Below are 8,921 nucleotides of genomic sequence, written 5' to 3'. Positions count from 1 at the left end.
GTAAATCTAAGACAATCTGTGCCATTGCTTTTATTCATATCTTTTTGAGATCACTCGATTTGTTCTATATGAATTTCCACCCATTCTTTATTTTATTAACTTATCAGACTTGACTGGAGGTGTTAGCACAGATATATCACCAAGAACAAACAATGGTGAGGCTTCTAAAACAGTAGCACTTGTCTGCTCTACCTCGGTAGCTTCTGACAAAGATGACCGAGAAACTACGTTGACTGAATCTGCTGTTGCAGTTCTTCTACCTGCTCTCTCCGAGTTCCTTTTTAGGGTGCCTATAAGAACGGCAACAACTCCTGTGTTTTAACCAATGATACCCTGCTCTTAGTGGTACTATGGATTATCTTGGCTAAACTAGGGGTGGTGGTAGCAGTGATCATGCAGATTGTAGTCTCTGGGATCAGCAAACCGCCTTTGTGTAAAGAAAGTTGCTGCCCAGGAGGTCGATTTCCTGTCCAAACACTGCTGATTATCTTTTGTGTCAAACTTGCTCTCTTTGGCACCTTCAATTTCCCTTTCTTCAGGGAGAAATGAAGAGAGGGTGCTACTAGTGGTAGGGGAAGAAACTGGGGGCACACCTTGCTTTTTCTTAGTCACTGGGCTACTAGTGGTCTTTTAAGTAGCCCTAGTGCTACCCTAAAAGGACCCTGCAGGTTTCCCACAGAAACTTCTAGTGGTGCTGGGCTTGCTGCACTACTGCTTGCTACCATTGACTGAATTATTTCACCAGTGCACCAGAAAAGGCAGAGACCAAGAGATTGGCCTACAAGGTGGTGAATCGGACATATCGATAGAAGTACTTGCAAAGGCTGAAAAGAACTACGATCAATAGTAGCCTTATCATTGGAGGCAGCTGGAGTCTGACCCTCTTGCACTTTCCTAGTAGAGTGAAACTTTTAAAAAGGGGGGGTTTGGAAAAATGTGAAAATATATATATATATATATATTATTAAAGAATGTAAGGGCCTGTGTGTTGAGTTTTGGTATTTTTTGTGTGTGGTGTTAAACTAAAGATTATCTAAAAAAAAAAATATATATATATATATTGATAGTTCGAATAACCATCTAGACCAGGGGTTCCCAACGCAGTCCTCAAGTACCCCCTAACTCTCCCGGATTTAGGGATTACCCAGTTGTGTCTAAGGTGTTTTTAGAAAGAAAGGGGGGGAAATCACTTTAGACACAACAGGGTAATCCCTAAATCCTGAACAGTTAGGGGGTACTTGAGGACTGGGTTGGGAACCACTGGTCTAGACAACACAGTCCAAAAATGGTGGGATAGAGTACTAAAGCAGAATATATATATATATTTTTACTTTAAGTTGCTTTCTGAGTTGTGCAAAACTACACTGTTTACCAACAAGTGATGTCTAGAGGATTGGCCCAATAAGGTCATAAGGTATCTGAGAGGCATTCAAGTAGAAAGGATGGCATCTTATGTAAATCACTGAAAGTAGTGTACTTACTGGAGTTCTGGCAGGCAATCCGGACAGGGTGACAGACGTCAGGGGGTTCCACAGTGCACAACGCTGGAGGCACTGGGGGAGGAAAGGAAACACATTGGGGCAAGGATGGACATTGGGGGGGCTGTGGGGAACAAATGTGACACTTGGAGGGGCTGGGTGGATATAGACACATGGAGGGGTTGGGGGAGAAAAGGGAGACATATGGAGGCGCCTAGCGGGAATGAGGCACATGGGGGAGCTGGAAGTGAAGAATGAGACACATGGAGGAGCTGGGGAGTGTGAGACACATGGAGGAACTGAGGGGGGGAGACTTTGACACATGGAAGTGCTAACGGGACAATAGACACATCCGGGAATAAGACATGGAGAAGCTTGGGGAAAAGAGACATATGGAGGAGCTGGGGGGTGGGGGAGGGGGGAGAATGAGACACATGGGTAATTTTTGCACCGGAACCCGGTGGTTTCTAGTTACCCCTCTGTGTATGAACCTATGTTTGTGGGTGTCTTTGTGTACGAATGGTTGTTAGTGTATGAGTCTATGTTTATGTGTATATGAATGTCAGTATGTGTGAGTATGAATGAGTATCTGCATGTGATTTCCCAAACAAAAGGGGGTTGGAGGAGGGTTGCATAGTGATACACAACATAAAGTTCTGGAGGGTGCCAAACTACATTTATGCCCCAGGTGACATGTAATCTAGGTTCACCTCTTATCACGGATATCCCATTGTGCCTTGAGCCTGCATGAGCATGGTATTGTGAGGATGGTAACTGGCGCTTGAGAATTATGGAGGAAATGTCCAAAAGTCTATAAACAAAAATGTTTCACACCAGCACACAGACTGTCAGACAGTCAAATAAATGTTTTATTCTGTGCGTGATGAGCCTGTATATTTGTTATTGTTTACATGGCGTTTTGGAATACTTAATAAAAAACGTGACATGGTCTGCCTGATAGTGCTAAAGAATTCTGTCACTGTTTCCCGTACCCTGGTGCCCACCAACACGTAAATAATGGGGTTTAAACAGCTGTTCGTGTAGGCTATAGTGTACAGGAGAGGTAAAGTGTCAATCACATTCTTCATTAGCTCAAAGTTCATTTTACGAGCAGATATCAATATAATAACTTTTCCTACAACTAGCGGAGTCCAAGTTAGAAAATAAACCACAACCACTGTAACAATAATTCTGTACATTCTCAAAGTCTTCACTGCTTGCGATTTTCTAACACTCAGAATGATAATTACATTGGAACATAGGATGACGCTCAGTGGGACAATGTAACCAATTATAAGGAGTGGGATAATAATGCTCTCCGTCAAATGTATCATCTTATTCCATAACTCGAGTGTCTCATTGACCATCAAATAACCAATGAGAATAGATGGTGCATTGTAATACGGCATTTGTGGGATGACAATATAAGAGCGGTTTGAAAGAATAGAAACTGATGAATAATTTTCCTTAAACCAGCTTTCTTCCATTTTAAAATGTGTTTCTGGCAAATCTTCATATAGGAAATTATTATCCTTGGTTATATTTGGGTTCATTGTCTGACTCAGGCCCGGTTCGGTGACATTTTTTACCAGAATCCATAAATTTGGGTTAAATCTATCACTTACATTAAATGTGCTCTGTGTTTGTCTAATGTCATTACTATTAAAATGTCCGATATCGTACAGTCTACATTCAGTTTTCCCTTCGTTATTATATTCAACGCTAACAAATATTACAGGAAGACTGGCTAGTATTGTCACTGTCCAAATGAGAGCACACACAGTGTAATGAATGTTTTTGGTGATAAACTTGTGATGCCAAATGGGTTTGGCCACCGACAGGGTCCGGTCGATATTTAGGGCTGTAATGATGAAAATACTGGCATACAAATTACACATAGAAATAAAGTTATGTATTTTACATAAATGGAGCCCAAAAGACCAGTTTCCGTTAAACAATGTAACCGTATTTAGTGGTAGGAACAAGAGAAAGATTAGATCTGCTACGGCCAAATTCAGGAACCAAATCTTAGATTTTGTTTTCTTCAATATACAGCTGCTGACGCATATGACAGCCGTATTACCCAATAGTCCAACGACACAAGTGACGATCTGTAACGCGAAGACCGTGTATTGGATGATCACACTGTCTGTCCTCATGGTGAAACCCTGGAAGACATAGGAATTGTCTCAGTTATTTGAGAGATATCTAGTGGTTTTAACTTCAAAACGTTAAAGCTGTAAATTTATCATCAAGATAGAGTTGAATATGGTAGCATAGGAAGGCTAGTATTTCATGGACAGGGAAATTGTCCCATAGCTATAAAAAAAAAAAAAAAAGTGATTGCACTTAGGGCAAACCTGAAAGACAGGGCGGCCAGATCAGGGGTCTAGTTAGATGCTGTGGCCCTCTAGCAGCATGCCCTTTAATATTAGCAACCAGTGTTATGAGGAAGTGATTACCTGTTTCTTCCTCACAGCTTACAGACCATGTGGACTCGTAGGACAGATGAGGCACAGAGAGGAGAAGGGAGAGCACTGCAGACAGCCTCCCATCATCCTTAGTGTGTAACTGTGTGTGTCAGTGTGAGTATATGGGTATCTGTGTGTGTCAGTATGGGTATATGTGTGTATCTGTGTGTGTGTGTGTGTCAGTATGGGTATATGTGTGTATCTGTGTGTGCGTGTCAGTTTGGGTATATGTGTGTATCTGTGTGTGTCAGTGTGAGTATATGGGTATCTGTGTGTGTCAGTATGGGTATATGTGTATCTGTGGGTGTGTGTCAGTATGGGGATATGTGTATCTGTGTGTGTGTGTATGTGTGTCAGTATGGGTATATGTGTATCTGTATGTGAGTGGCTGCATATGTATATATGTTTGTAGATCCCAACATTCACACTCAGACATCAACAATACATACAAAAACACCCCTCCAATCAAACGTTAATACTACATGCAATCAAACACTAACAATACATGCAAATATGTTGCAAACATCGACACTACATACAAACACACCCCTGCATTCCAATACACTACACACAAGTATGTCACTGCTTTTAAATGGCAACATTACATCCAAACACACAGCTGCATTCAAATGCCAACACTACACACGGATAGAACCCTACACTCACACATGCATACTCCATACAAAAACCATACTAGCATACAAACACTGCCCACAAACAAAAAATCTGCAAGGGTTGATAAATGGTAGATCCCTGTCTGGCAATGCATCGTGGGAAATGTACAACAGATGGGAATCTAATTTTTGCCCACTCTTGCATTAGGGGCGAGAGAGGGGAGCACAACAATTCCCTCTCTACCTTAGTTTTGCCACTGTGTACATACCAGTATGTGTTTGTATCAGTGTGGGTAACAGTATGTATGTTTGTGTGTGTGTGTGTGTGTTTGTGTATGTGTGCACAGTCTGGGTTATAGTATTATCTTTTGCAATTATATAGCGTCAACATATTTTGCAGAGCTTTACAATATTATTAAAGGGTCTTTAACAACAAATGAGATAAACTATTACAGATTTTGTCAGGAACAATATACTGATGAAGACCCTTCCCAAACAAGTTTACATCTAGAGGAAGTGAGGTATAAAAACACAATAGGAAGTCAGCGGGACAGAATGGAACCAAGTGATAGCATGAAACAGTAGCAGAGCTGGAAGGTGAGGGTGAAGCGGAGAATGGACTCACTCATTAAGAAGAGTAAAGGAGGTTACCCTTGGAATGCATAGGCCATTCTGAAGAAGTGCATGTTTTAGGAATTTTTTAAGGATTTATTGGTAGGCAGGAGTCGGATAGGGGGAGGCAACCGCACGAAGTCCTGCAAAAGCGGGATAGCAGTACGGGTACAGGCAACAGTAAGGGTGCATAGAGAGCTTGTATACCGGTCATTTCCGGTCATTTCTGAGTTTGTTTTCCCTTCTCCTGGTCTGTCCTATCCTTCCAGGAGATCAGTGTGTGCAGTCTGAGGGGGCGGAGCCATGCACAGATCACTATGTTCAGTCTGAGGGGGCGGGGCCATGCACAGATCACTGTGTTCTGTCTAAGGGGCGGGGCCATGCACAGATCACTATGTTCAGTCTAAGGGGGCGGGGCCATGCACAGATCACTGTGTTCAGTCTGAGGGGGCAGGGCCATGCACAGATCACTGTGTTCAGTCTGAGGGAGTGGGGCCATGCACAGATCGCTGTGTTCCGTCTGAAGGGGTGGGGCCAGGCACAGATCGCTGTGTTCAGTCTGAGGGGGCGGGGTCAGGCACAGATCACTGTGTTCAGTCTGAAGGGGTTGGGCCAGACACAGATCGCTGTGTTCAGTCTGAGGGGGCAGGGCCATGGACAGATCGCTGTGTTAAGTCTGAGGGGGCGGTGCTATGCACAGATCGCTGTGTTCAGTCTGAGGGGGTGGGGCCATGCACAGATCGCTGTGTTCAGTCTAAGGGGGTGGGGCCATGCACAGATCGCTGTGTTCAGTCTGATAACGGGCCATGCACAGATGTCTACTCTACCTAATGGGAGACCCAGTCCTGTGTGCAATTCCACATTTGGCCACAGGAGGCACTAACATAGTATGCAGCCATATTGTCACCTTGTGAGCGATTCATAAAGCATTATATAATGTTCAATAATGTAACATATTATGAACAGACCCCATATAAAATGCAGAGGATGAAAAATGCTGGCGTAACATATCAGCAAATCCCTAATTGTAAACAGGAATATACTTGTTTCTCTATTCGCTAAAGTAATCTCATATTGAATTCCGAAATTTAGGCCACTATTTTCAAACGTTAAATTTCTATAGTTTATTACGCCTGAATGCAAAGAGTACCATGTGTCCCTTAATGGGTTAACCTATCAAAGGGTTTAATGAAGTGGTTTCTGTTGCTCACGCGGAGCAGGATAACGTGAAAAGCACTTAAAGGAATTCTGCGTGATGGACACAGCATACTAAGCATAATGGGAGAGGAATCCGTGTTTTATCTTATTTATTGCCACACTGTTAAATGATGTCTATCTACTTTATGTTTAATAGCTTTTCAGTACACATGGTGTTATTAGTCTGTAAAATATGCTTTATTCCGATCAGCCAGGGATACTTAGCACTTTCAGAGTTTGGTCCCAGCGGACCAAAATTAAATGTAAGTGCTCTTTGGTAATATAGTTATTAACAAAACCAACAGCAGTCTATATCTCCATAACAATCAGACCTTTAGTGATCATGTTATAAAATGGACTTTCCTGGTTATTTAATGACAGGAGATGCCAGGGCTTAGAATACACCATCCGTACTGAAATTGCTTCTATCAATCTCCAGGTAATGTATTCAAGTTTGAATAGCTCCACACACTAAAAAAAAGAAAAAAATAAACAAAAAAAAACAAAAAACAAAACAAATAAGAAATGGCCAGTGGGTGAATTTTTGATAAATTAAGGAGGGAGACAACCTTATGTCCACCCTGCCCCCAACCGTGGTTAGAGGGTGTGGGCTATTATAATATTCAGTACCTAGTGGTCCCCCTGGTACCCACCCATTGGTGATGGGGGTAGACCTTAATATTACTATTAAAGTGGGAGGTCCTAAAGTCCTCCAACCTGGCCACCACTCATTATATTAGGTAATCCCACCTTAATAGTATTATAAGGGCCCTCATCCACTACCAATGGGTGGTTACCAGGGGGACCACTGGATACTGAAATGTATAATAGCCCTGTAACGGATCACCTGGCACCCCGACTGGGTACCTCCATTGAAGGATGCTCCTAGCGCTTCCTGAGGACTCCAAGCACTGCAGCAGACACCACAACCACCGAACCGGAGAAGCATACGAATGCTCTCAAGCATTGAATGCTGTAAACAGCTGAACAGGAAAAGCATGCAATCAGCTTACACTCCTGGCAATCAGCATACAATCAAATTTCCCCAAAAACGAGACGACAGTTCGTTTTGAGGTCAAGCAGAACTGACTGTACTGGCACATACAGCCTCTTTTATTCACAATCCACAAACATAGTACTGCCCACAGGGTTTTGAAATACAACCAATCAATCCGTACAATACACACAGATACTCCCACACAAAATCCTCCCCTCTGCCTGTGATATGATTACTGAACACAATGGGTTATATAATATCACAGGCAGGGACCCCAAAACATGCAATAACCCCATAAAAAGTATATCCTCAGAACCGGGGAATCTGGGTGAACCACATATCCAAAATTCACCCAGATCCGTTTAGTAGTTTGGAAGGTACAGTTTAATGCAGATTATATGAAAAATAATTACTGTATAATGTGTCCCCTGTTGGATAGTTTAAAACTACTGCATGATCTTTGTACACCAAATACCGGCGAGATGGCACCGTGTAGAAAAGTCCAAACAGTGTCCGTGAGTTAAAATGGCCACCATCCATTGTTCTCACCATGTGCTTCATCCATTGTTCTCACCATGTGCCTCTGATACATGAAATGGTGGCCACCCAGTAACTCCACAGTATGTCCCCAGAGGGTTCTTAAAGGGCCAGCAGCAGCATAATAAAATACAATATGCCCAAATCAGTTCCTAGAAGGGCAATACATCCCAGGGCCATAGTCACAGGGCAAGAGGCTGGCAAGCAGTCCTCTCCAGGCACAAGTGGCGGGGCGTGTTCTGCCACAAGCCCCCACCTATACTACGGGTAGGGGAGCAGTGGGGTGGACAGTAATTTGTCCACCCCCATTTCTTTTTTAAAATTCCCTGTGCCCCATCCCATTCTATAGTTTTAACAGCTTACTAGATATGCTTCCACCTGTCACAGGCATATGGTGGTTTAAAGCCTCCCTTGCAGTGATATGGGGGTCGCTTTTAATTTATTAATTGTATTTATTTTTTTACTTTCTTAATGTGTTGGCTGCCTAGCAAGCGCTGGCCAGCCACCACATAATTGATGCTCACGGGCCAATAGTTCTTCATATTATCATTCACCTACATGAAAGCAAGTGAATTATAATTTGCAAACATGCATCCTGCCAGATGCATTCAGTCACAAATTTGGTTAAAATTGGTGCTTTGCGATTCCTCCAAACCGTAACTTGGTCCAAACTCAGTTAGACCGAATTCTGATCACATTGGCTGTTCTCACATTTATTAAAGCCAAATGCAAACAGAATTCGGTCTCCCCGAGCAAATCTGCAGCCATTGCCCGGATGCATTCTGTGTCCGAATTAAAATTGGTGCTTACGAATCAGAATCCTATACAAAGTATCATGTTGGCATTTTCATCAGGTTCTGTCCATCTATATAAAATCTGATGTTTAGTGAAACCCTGTTACTCTAGCTGAGTAAAATTAAATGGTAGTCAGATTGTGAAGAGGTTGAATGAGGGCTAACTGGAATGCAGGGGTCAATAGGGATTAAGACAGGGATTACCATAAAAACAGATCTAC

Source organism: Pelobates fuscus, chromosome 5, assembly GCF_036172605.1.
Source record: "Pelobates fuscus isolate aPelFus1 chromosome 5, aPelFus1.pri, whole genome shotgun sequence".
In the NCBI taxonomy this organism is placed as follows: domain Eukaryota; kingdom Metazoa; phylum Chordata; class Amphibia; order Anura; family Pelobatidae; genus Pelobates; species Pelobates fuscus.
This window is presented reverse-complemented; position numbering follows the sequence as displayed.